The 12080-nt window shown below is 45.2% G+C and overlaps 1 protein-coding gene across 1 annotated transcript in view; it reads left to right on the forward strand.

Annotated features, from left to right (window-relative positions):
• Positions 1–745: 745 nt before the first annotated feature.
• The window catches only part of MTIF2 (mitochondrial translational initiation factor 2), a 48095-nt gene continuing 36760 nt past the window's right edge, over positions 746–12080 (forward strand). The window contains exon 1 of the mRNA XM_077282681.1: positions 746–764. The gene's annotated coding sequence lies outside the window, so the exon portion shown is untranslated. The remainder of the gene's footprint in view (positions 765–12080) is intronic.

Genomic DNA, 12080 nt, shown 5'->3' on the forward strand with positions numbered 1-12080 from the left:
AGTTGAGTGACAGGTGGGAGGATACGCCTTACACAGTAGTGGAAAGGGTGTTCCCAGGAGGAAGTGTGTACACTGTGGTCCCTGAGGGGTGTATCGGACCTCGTCGCACGATGCATCGGAATTGGTTAAAGCGGTGTATATCTGACGCACCTGTCTGTTCCCCTGAGTCATTCGATCCAACGATGGTGCAACCGAGCAATGTTGAGTGTTACTGTTGGGATGACTGTGATGGCGACCTCTCAGAAATGCAGATTCCGACAGTGCAAACTCCTGATATGCCCACTGATGTTACTGTTCCACCAGATACGACAAATGTTTTGTTGAACCCGACAGGTACTGGCTTACGGAGGTCAGAGAGGAGCACAGCCGGAATTCCTCCGATACGATATAATCCTGATGAGTATGTGTTGCGTGTGAGTTGTGAGAAGCCATTTGTCGGGACGCCAAATTGAAAGTGGGGTGGAGTGTAAAATGGTGATGTATTTTTTTAAAATCATAAACAGTGTTGATACAGTAACTGTGTTCAGCCACCAGAGGTCACCCTTGAGTAATAGACAGGATAATTACAATGTTGTTGCAGTAATTTTGTTCAGCCACCAGAGGTCACCGAGGAGTAAAAGACAAGAAGATTCTGGAAACAGGACAGTTACCTCAGAGAGAGTTTCTGGGCGTTTGAGAAGAAGCAGCGCGGTGATGGAGAGTGGGGAATCCAGATCTTGAGGCATTCCTGTTTGGGACTGTGTGATTTCAAGAAAGCTATTCTTGTGAGTAAACAGTGAAGTGTGACCGGTCACCGACTGTGTAGTTAGCTAGGGATAGCTAGATAGGAATCACAGCCTATTTAAGGACACTCTTGTATTAAGAATTGCCTGATAACTAATAGACACTGTGTGGATTCCTGCGCTTCACGATTCTGGCTGTGGGATATTCCTGGAATTATTTGTGAACTTTATCTGGATCTGCATCAGAAGATTTGGTGGCTTAAATATCTATTTAATCCGCTGCTGGACGCAGGGCCGGCCTTTGCCCTGTGCGACCTGTGCGGCCGCACAGGGCGCCAAGGCTCGTTAGCATACAAGGGGCGCATTTATTGAGCTCAGCAGATTAATGTCACATTACATCAAAATCAGGGGTGGAATTCAGCCGGTACGACCCGGTACGGGGCAGCCGTTTTCTAAAATTTCCATCTGCCAGCGTTCCGGTTACCACGCCCCCGGTCATCGGGCCCCCCCTGGCAGTGGCGTAGGAAGGGGGCGGCACAATGCGGGGGGCGGCACAATGCAGGGGGGCGGGTCGCCGGCGGCGCAGAATTTACCTGGCTGTTCGCTTCTCGGCTTCAGAAAAATGGCCGCCGCGATCTCCATCTGCGCATGCGCGGCATCCCGCGGCCATTTTCCTGAAGCCCCGGGCAGCAGAGCACTCCACCTGCGCACGCGCGGCCTCAGGAAGATGGCCGCCCCCACCGATAAGCAGATAGAGCAGGATCGCGGTCAGGTAAGAAGAACTTGTTTTTTTTTTTTAATTATTATTGAGAGCGGCGATCGGGAGGGGGGGGGCAGGGCAGAAAGCTGGACACAGGGAGGCAGAACGCTGGACACTGGGGCAGAAAGCTGGACACTGGGGCAGAAAGCTGGACACTGGGGCAGAAAGCTGGACACTGGGGCAGAAAGCTGGAGACGGGGCAGAAAGCTGGACACAGGGGGGGCAGAGCGCTGGACACTGGGGCAGAACGCTGGGCACTGGGGCAGAACGCTGGACACTGGGGCAGAACGCTGGACACTGGGGCAGAGCGCTGGACACTGGGGCAGAACGCTGGACACAGGGGCAGAACGCTGGACACTGTGGCAGAACGCTGGACACTGTGGCAGAACGCTGGACACTGGGGCAGAGCGCTGGACACTGGGGCAGAACGCTGGACACTGGGGCAGAACGCTGGACACTGGGGCAGAACGCTGGACACTGGGGCAGAACGCTGGACACTGGGGCAGAACGCTGGACACTGGGGCAGAACGCTGGACACGGGGGCAGAACGCTGGACACGGGGGCAGAACGCTGGACACTGGGGCAGAAAGCTGGACACTGGGGCAGAAAGCTGGACACTGGGGCAGAAAGCTGGACACTGGGGCAGAAAGCTGGACACAGGGGGCAGAAAGCTGGACACAGGGGCAGAAAGCTGGACACTGGTGCAGAATGCTGGACACTGGTGCAGAATGCTGGACACTGGTGCAGAATGCTGGACACGGGCAGAATGCTTGACACAGGGGCAGAATGGAGACACGGGGCAGGATGACAGACATGGCGTCATGACTGGAGACACTGGAGGCAGGATTGGAGACAGATGGGGCAGGATGGATACGATGGAGACAGATGGGGCAGGATGGGAAGATCATATGGGGCAGGATAGATACTCATTAGGGCAGGATGGGAGAATATATGGCTGACGCCAGGAATGAGACACACGGGGGCCAGGATGGCGAATATTATTACCATAGGGGCTAATTAAGGGATATTATTACTGCAGTGATGTATTTATTTTATTTTTTGAGTATACTGTTTTAAATGGAGGGGCGGTCCTATTACTGTGTAGAGTGACACTATGTCGCCTTCTTCATGTGGTGTAATGTAGAAGTTGGGAAAATTAAGTAATGTGTTCTGCAAGTGGAACTCGAGATAACTGTGTTATTTCCTGCAGAGACGAGTCCTGGCTGGATGAAGTGATGGCGGTCTGTGCGGGATGAAAGATGAAGGACTTCACCTAGAGATGTCACTGGTGAGTCAGTGTGTTACCTATACACTGACACTATACACTGTATACTATATACTGAGGTCCTGTGTATGTCACCGGTGATCACTGTATTACCTATACACAGACGCTGCATACTAAGTACAGATCTCCTGTGTATAATGGCACTTATGGTGATAGTATTGTGGTTTTTTTTATTATTGATCAGTATTGTAGTATTCAGTCACTATGTGGTGGTAATATGTGGTCTGGTCATGATGTTGTGGTATTCGTTCCTTGTATTTGATATTATTCGATCACTGTGGTGGTAATATGTCATCTGGTCATGGTGTGGCGGTGTTTGGCCTTGCAGGCCGCCGCTCTGCACTCTGATTGGCTGTCAGCCCATATGGCTTTGGACCAAGCGTCATTTTTTCCTTTTGGTCCGCTTTAAAGCACTTTATAATTCCCGTTATTGCAATATTAGTGTTTCTTCAAGTGTTTTGCAGGGAAACACAAGTTTTCTAAGTAAACGTGTTGTTGTGAATATTAAAGAGTTATTGTTTTCTTTCAAAGTTTGGAGGGGGGGGGGGGCGCCGTCCTGCAGTCTCGCACAGGGCGCCTTTTGGGCTAAGTCCGGCCCTGGCTGGACGTCTGTAACAAATTCAGTTATTTACCGTTGAAGCATATATTGTGAAAGAGTAGACTCTGAGCACTCAATAATAAGACAGTGCACTGCGTATACACTGAGTATATACTGTGAGATATATATATATATGTTGGGAAAAACCGGGTGTAGCAATATGTTATATGTTCATGTGGCCTCTAGGGGTCTCACTACTTTTATGTGTGTTCTATATTCTTTGTTTGCAACTTGTTGGATGTTGTTGTACAGTGGATTCATGTAATGGAGGTTGAGACATGATGTGAATAAAGAGCCTGGAGATACTCAAAGAGTGTGATTCATGACAGAATTCATCAAACAGAACATGGTGGCAGCCGGGCACAGAACCTACAAATTCTCAGAGCTTATATGAGGCTGGAACTGCACAGATCACTGCAACTGTAAGTACAGATTCCCTGACAGTACAGCAAAATGGAGACTGGTCTGAAGCCCCCTCAGAGACTGGATGTCACTTCATGTAATCTGTCCCAGACCTGGAGACATTGGAAGGAAGAGTTTACACTGTATGTGGATCTGACTGTGGGCCCCACTGACGACAAACGGAAAGTAAAGCTGTTTTATTACCTAATTGGGGAAAATGGCAGAGAATTAGCCCACACCTTGCTCCCATACACAGACAACCTCCTCCTAGCAGACATTGTGCAGGCATTTGATAAACACTGTGACCCAAAGAAGAATGAGACAGTGGAAAGATATAAGTTTTTCACAAGACATCAGGAGGATGGTGAAAATGTGGACAGATATCTGACAGAGCTGAGGAGACTTGCAGCAACATGTGGCTTTGGAGAGATCAGGGACAGTCTAATCAAGGACAGAATGGTATGTGGCATAACGGACAGTCATCTCAAAGAAAGATTACTGAGAGAGGAAGGCATGACTTTAGAGAAATGTATGCAAATCTGCAGGGCTGCGGAGCTCACACAGCACAGCCTGAAGATGATGGCAGGCACCAGTGAGAATGATGATGACAAGGTACATGCAGTATCTATGAAAGGAAAGACAGGACCAAACTACCCTATAAACACTGTCCACTGCAAGTATTGTGGGAAAAGACATGAGAGAGACAAAACCAAGTGTCCAGCATATGGGGAAACCTGCAGGTCATGTGGCAAGAAGAATCATTACACTGCTGTCTGCAGGCAGGGAAGAGGCAAACAGTACAGACAGCTCCACACTGTGACACCAGACACTGACAGTGCAGAGGACATTACATGGCTACAAATGCAGTCTACAACAGAGAAAGTCAATGTAGTCGGGCAGTCAGTAGTGAAGGATGCCAAGCAGCTGTATGCAACATTCTTGTTGGATGAGAAGCCCATTAGATTTCAGCTGGATTGTGGAGCAAGCTGCAATGTAATTTCATTTGATCTGCTAAACAAACAGGTTTCTATTGAGCCAACTGACAAGGTACTGGTGATGTACAACAAAAGTGTTCTGAAACCAATCGGGACATGTAAGCTAAAAATACGAAACCCATGTAACAGAAAGAGTTATAGAGTTGAATTTACCGTGTTACGGGGTGGTAACCATGTACCATTACTGGGAGTAAAAGCAGTTCAGGCAATGGACTTAATAAAAGTACAGTCTCAGAACATTATGTCTGTTGAAGTTGCCCAGGATATACAAAATCCAAAACTAACTGCAGAGCACAACTTGGACATGCAGAAAATAAAAGCAGAGTATGCTGATGTATTTGAAGGTGATGGGTGCTTTGAAGGTAAATATAGGCTAGAAATTGACAACACAGTGCAGCCCACCAGATTACCCACAAGAAGAGTGCCTGTAGCTTTAATGCAACCGCTGAAAGTAGAACTGCAAGATCTACAGAGAAGAGGCATGATAGCACCAGTCCATAAGAGCACAGATTGGATCAGCAGTTTGGTCATAGTGCAGAAACCATCGGGCAAGTTAAGAATATGTATTGATCCTAAGCCACTCAACAAGGCGCTGAAACGAAACCATTACCCAATGCCAACATTAGATGATGTCCTACCAGATTTATCAAAGGCTAAAATATTTTCTGTATGTGATGTAAAAAATGGATTCTGGCATGTGGCCCTGACTGAAGATTCAAGTTTATTGACAACATTTTCTTCACCATTTGGACGCTTTAAATGGCTGAAAATGCCCATGGGACTAAAACCTGCTCCAGAGATATTCCAGCAGAAATTGATGCAGGCTTTGGAAGGACTTACTAGAGTGAAGACAATAGCGGATGATATCCTGATAGTGGGAGAAGGTGAAAATATGGAATCTGCAGTCAAGGATCACGATCAGAAGATGATACAATTTTTGGTCAGATGCAGAGAAAAAAACATAAAGCTGAATTTGGACAAATTCAAATTGAAAATGACAGAAGTGGCCTATATTGGTCATCGACTGACTTCAACTGGGGTCAGAGTGGATCCTGAAAAGGTGAGAGCAATACAAGATTTGCCTACCCCTACTGATGTTTCTGGAGTACAACGATTTTTGGGCATGGTGAATTATCTCTCAAAATTTTGCAGACATCTGTCAGACATGTGTGAGCCACTGAGACAGCTAACCCACAAAGATGTGCGCTGGGAATGGACAGAAAGCCAGGAGACTGCTTTCCGAGCAGTAAAGAATGCCATTGCAGATACAGCAACCCTAAAGTATTTCGATCCAGATCGAGAAGTGGTGGTACAATGTGATGCTTCGGAAAAAGGCCTTGGAGCCACATTAATGCAGAACAAACAGCCAATTACATTTGCAAGCAGAGCCCTTACAACAACAGAGCAGGGATATGCGCAGATTGAGAAGGAACTACTGGCTGTGGTATTTGGGATGGAGAAGTTTCACCAGTACACCTATGGTCGACGGGTAACAGTGCAGTCGGATCACAAACCATTGGAGAGCATTACAAAGAAACCATTACTAAATGCCCCAAAGAGACTACAGCGCATGCTGTTGCGACTTCAGAAATATGATGTTGACATTGGGTACTGTCCAGGAAGAGACTTACTGATTGCAGATACGCTAAGCAGAGCTTACCTTCCTAGCACAAAGGATGAGGAGGAAGACATTGAAACCATCAACATGTGTAACTACCTTGCAGTGTCAAAAGAAAAGGTCAAGCAAATCCAGATTTTTACAGAGAAGGATAAAAGTCTCCAGAGTTTAAAAACTGTCATCTTGCAGGGCTGGCCAAAATACAAGCAGCATGCTCCGAGGGAAGTCTCACCATTCTTCCACATAAGAGATGAATTGTCAGTGCAGCAAGGAATCATCTTTAACCCCTTCACCCCCAAGGGTGGTTTGCACGTTAATGACCGGGCCAATTTTTACAATTCTGACCACTGTCCCTTTATGAGGCTATAACTCTGGAACGCTTTGACGGATCTTGGCGATTCTGACATTGTTTTCTCGTGACATATTGTACTTCATGTTAGTGGTAAAATTTATTCGATATAACTTGCGTTTATTTGTGAAAAAAATGGAAATTTGGCGAAAATTTTGAAAATTTTGCAATTTTCCAACTTTGAATTTTTATGCCCTTAAATCACAGACATATGTCACGCAAAATACTTAATAAGTAACATTTCCCACATGTCTACTTTACATCAGTACAATTTTGGAACCAAAATTTTTTTTTGTGACGGAGTTATAAGGGTTAAAAGTTGACCAGCAATTTCTCATTTTTACAACACCATTTTTTTTTAGGGACCACATCTCATTTGAAGTCATTTTGAGGGGTCTATATGATAGAAAATACTCAAGTGTGACACCATTCTAAAAACTGCACCCCTCAAGGTGCTCAAAACCACATTCAAGAAGTTTATTAACCCTTCAGGTGTTTCACAGGAATTTTTGGAATGTTTAAATAAAAATGAACATTTAACTTTTTTTCACACAAAATTTATTTCAGCTCCAATTTGTTTTATTTTACCAAGGGTAACAGGAGAAAATGGACCCCAAAAGTTGTTGTACAATTTGTCCTGAGTACGCTGATACCCCATATGTGGGGGTAAACCACTGTTTGGGCGTATGGCAGAGCTCGGAAGGAAAGGAGCGCCATTTGACTTTTCAATGCAAAATTGACTGGAATTGAGATGGGACGCCATGTTGCGTTTGGAGAGCCCCTGATGTGCCTAAACACTGAAACCCCCTACAAGTGACACCATTTTGGAAAGTAGACCCCCTAAGGAACTTATCTTGATGTGTGATGAGCACTTTGACCCACCAAGTGCTTCACAGAAGTTTATAATGCAGAGCCGTAAAAATAAAAAATCATATTTTTTCACAAAAATGATCTTTTCGCCCCCAATTTTTTATTTTCCCAAGGGTAAGAGAAGAAATTGGACCCCAAAAAATGTTGTGCAATTTGTCCTGAGTACGCTGATACCCCATATGTGGGTGTAAACCATTGTTTGGGCGCATGGCAGAGCTTGGAAGGGAAGGAGCGCCATTTGACTTTTCAATGCAAAATTGACTGGAATTGAGATGGGACGCCATGTTGCGTTTGGAGAGCCCCTGATGTGCCTAAACATTGAAACTCCCTACAAGTGACACCATTTTGGAAAGTAGACCCCCTAAGGAACTTATCTAGATGTGTTTTGAGAGCTTTGAACCCCCAAGTGTTTCACTACAGATTATAACGCAGAGCCGTGAAAATAATTTTTATTTTTTTTCACAAAAATGATTTTTTTAGCCCCCAGTTTTGTATTTTCACAAGGGTAACAGGATAAATTAGACCCCAAAAGTTGTTGTCCAATTTGTCATGAGTACGCTGATACCCCATATGTGGGGGGGAACCACTGTTTGGGTGCATGACAGAGCTCGGAAGGGAAGGAGCGCCATTTGGAATGCAGCCTTAAATGGATTGGTCTGCAGGCGTCACGTTGCATTTGCAGAGCCCCTGATGTACCCAAACAGTACAAACCCCCCACAAGTGACCCCATATTGGAAACTAGACCTCCCAAGGAACTTATCTAGATGTGTTGTGAGAACTTTGAACCCCCAAGTGTTTCACTACAGTTTATAACGCAGAGCCGTGAAAATAAAACATCTTTTTTTTCCCACAAAAATGATTTTTAGCCCCCCAAATTTTTATTTTCCTAAGGATAACAAGAGAACTTGGACCCCAGAAGTTGTTGTTCAATTTGTCCCGAGTACGCTGATAACACATATGTTGGGGTAAACCCCTTTTTGGGCGCACGGGAGAGCTCGGAAGGGAAGGAGCACTGTTTTACTTTTTCAACGCAGAATTGGCTGGAATTGAGATTGGACGCCATGTCGCGCTTGGAGAGCCCCTGATGTGCCTGGACAGTGGAAACTCCCCAATTCTACCTGAAACCCTAACCCAAACACACCGCTAACCCTAATCCCAACGGTAACCCTAACCACACCCCTAGCCCTGACACACCCATAATTCTAATCCCAACCCTAATCCAAACGTAAATGTAATCCAAACCCTAACTTTAGCCCCAACCCTAACTTTAGCCCCAACCCTAACTTTACCTCCAACCCTAGCCCTAACCCTAACCCTACCCCTAACCCTAACCCTAAACGTGACTGAAATACGTGGCACTGAAATACGTGGCACTGAAATACGTGGCACTGAAATACGTGATACGTGGCACTTAAATACGTGGCACTGAAACACGTGGCACTGAAATACGTGATACGTGGCACTGAAATACGTGGCACTGAAATACGTGGCACTGAAATACGTGGCACTTAAATACGTGGCACTTAAATACATGGCACTTAAATACGTGGCACTGAAATATGTGATACGTGGCACTGAAATACGTGGCACTGAAATACGTGGCACTGAAATACGTGGCACTGAAATATGTGATACGTGGCACTGAAATACGTGGCACTGAAATACGTGGCACTGAAATACGTGGCACTTAAATACGTGGCACTTAAATACGTGGCACTGAAATACGTGGCACTGAAATATGTGATACGTGGCACTTAAATACGTGGCACTGAAACACGTGGCACTGAAATACGTAATACGTGGCACTGAAATACGTGGCACTGAAATACGTGGCACTGAAATACGTGGCACTGAAATACGTGGCACTGAAATACGTGCAACTGAAATACGTGGTACTAAAATATGTGGCACTGAAATACGTGATACGTGGCACTGAAATACGTGATACGTGGCACTGAAATACGTGGCACTGAAACACGTGGCACTGAAATACGTGATACGTGGCACTGAAATACATGGCACTGAAATACGTGGCACTGAAATACGTGGCACTGAAATACGTGGCACTGAAATACGTGGCACTGAAATACGTGGCACTATGACTGTCAGAAAATGTTCATTAAACGGTTAGGGGTGAGGTTAGGGGTAGAGTTAGGGTTAGGGTTTGGATCCCTTTATCTCCTTGATGGTGGTGGGTGGCTTTTCAGTGTGTTTTCTGTTTTTTTTTCGATAAAAATGCATGCGTTTTTAACGCAAACAAACGCATGTGCTTAAAAACGCAAGAAAATACTGCAGGTTGTATTTCTGAAAATGAACGCATGCAGAAAAAAACCGCATGCGTTTGAAAACGCGACCAAACGCGTACAAAAAAACCGCATGCGTTTTCAATGTTAAATATAGGGAAAAAACGCATGCGTTTTTTTGTGCAAAAAACGCTGCAGACAAAAACGCAAGTGTGAAACCAGCGACGCTTTTTATAGCAAAAAAGTTTTTGCATGTCCACATTTTGAGACCTATAATTTTTCCACATTTTGCTCCACAGAGTCATGTGAGGTCTTGTTTTTTGCGGGACGAGTTGACGTTTTTATTGGTAACATTTTCGGACACGTGACTGTTTTTGATCGCTTTTTATTCCGATTTTTGTGAGGCAGAATGACCAAAAACCTGCTATTCATGAATTTCTTTTGGGAGAGGCGTTTATACCGTTCCGCGTTTGGTAAAATTGATAAAGTAGTTTTATTCGTCGGGTCAGTACGATTACAGCGATATCTCATTTATATCATTTTTTTATGTTTTGGCGCTTTTATACGATAAAAACTAAAATATAGAAAAAATAATTATTTTGGTATCGCTTTATTCTCAGGACTATAACTTTTTTATTTTTTTGCTGATGATGCTGTATGGTGGCTTGTTTTTTGCGGGACAAGATGACGTTTTCAGCGGTACCATGGATATTTATATCAGTATTTTTGATCGCGTGTTATTCCACTTTTTGTTCGGCGGTATGGTAATAAAGCGTTGTTTTTTGCCTTGTTTTTTTTTTTTTTTTCTTACGGTGTTTACTGAAGGGGTTAACTAGTGGGGCAGTTTTATAGGTTGGGTCGTTACGGACGCGGCGATACTAAATATGTGTACTTTTATTGTTTTGGTTTTTTTATTTAGATAAAGAAATGTATTTATGGGAATAATATATATATTTTTTTTTATTATTTATTTAGGAATTTTTTTTATTTTTTTTTTACACATGTGGAAAAAAATTTTTTTTTACTTTTTTACTTTGTCCCAGGGGGGGACATCACAGATCATTGATCTGGCAGTGTGCACAGCACTCTGCCAGATCGACGATCTGCTGTGCAGGGCTGCAGGCTTACCAAGTGTCTGCTCTGAGCCGACACTCGGTAAGCCACCTCCTTCCCTGCAGGACCCGGATGCCGCGGCCATCTTGGATCCGGGACCTGCAGGGAGGAAGAAGGTAGGAGACCCTCGCAGCAACGCGATCACATCGCGTTGCTCCGGGGGTCTCAGGGAAGCCCGCAGGGAGCCCCCTCCCTGCGCGATGCTTCCCTATACCGCCGGTACACTGCGATCATGTTTGATCGCGGTGTGCCGGGGGTTAATGTGCCGGGGGCGGTCCATGACCGCTCCTGGCACATAGTGCCGGATGTCAGCTGCGATATGCAGCTGACACCCGGCCGCGATCGGCCGCGCTCCCCCCGTGAGCGCCGCCGATCGGTGATGACGTACTATCCCGTCGGTGGTCATACGGGCCCACCCCACCTCGACGGGATAGTACGTCTGATGTCAGGAAGGGGTTAAAGGAGACAGGGCTGTTATACCTGAAGTTCTCAGAAGAGACATATTGAAAACATTGCACTCTTCTCACTTAGGCATGGAAGGATGCCTACGTCGTGCACGAGAATCAGTTTATTGGCCAGGAATGAATGACCACATAAAAAATTACATAGCACAATGTGAAATATGTGCATCCTGCAATGATAAGCAACCAAAGGAGACATTGCAACCTCATGAAATTCCACATAGGCCTTGGTCAAAAATAGGAACAGACTTGTTCACATGGAATGACAAAGAATACCTGATCACAGTGGACTATTTCTCTAACTTCTGGGAGGTTGATTTGGTGCAGGACACAAGGGCAAGAACAGTGATTAAAAAAACTCAAGGCCCATTTTGCCAGGTATGGCATTCCAGATATCGTTTTCTCTGACAATGCGGCACAGTTTACGTCGGAAGAATTCAAAACTTTCAGTAAGAAGTGGGAATTTGAACACCAGACGTCTTCTCCGAGATATCCTCAGAGTAATGGGAAAGCAGAGTCAGCAGTAAAAACGGCCAAAAGACTCATGCAGAAAGCTAACCAGGCAGGTGCTGATGTATATCTGTCTATACTGGATCATAGAAACACACCCACCCAAGGCCTAGACAGCAGTCCGGCACAGAGGCTCATGAGTAGGCGTACAAAG

This window comes from Ranitomeya variabilis, chromosome 2 (assembly GCF_051348905.1).
Source record: "Ranitomeya variabilis isolate aRanVar5 chromosome 2, aRanVar5.hap1, whole genome shotgun sequence".
Lineage (NCBI taxonomy): Eukaryota > Metazoa > Chordata > Amphibia > Anura > Dendrobatidae > Ranitomeya > Ranitomeya variabilis.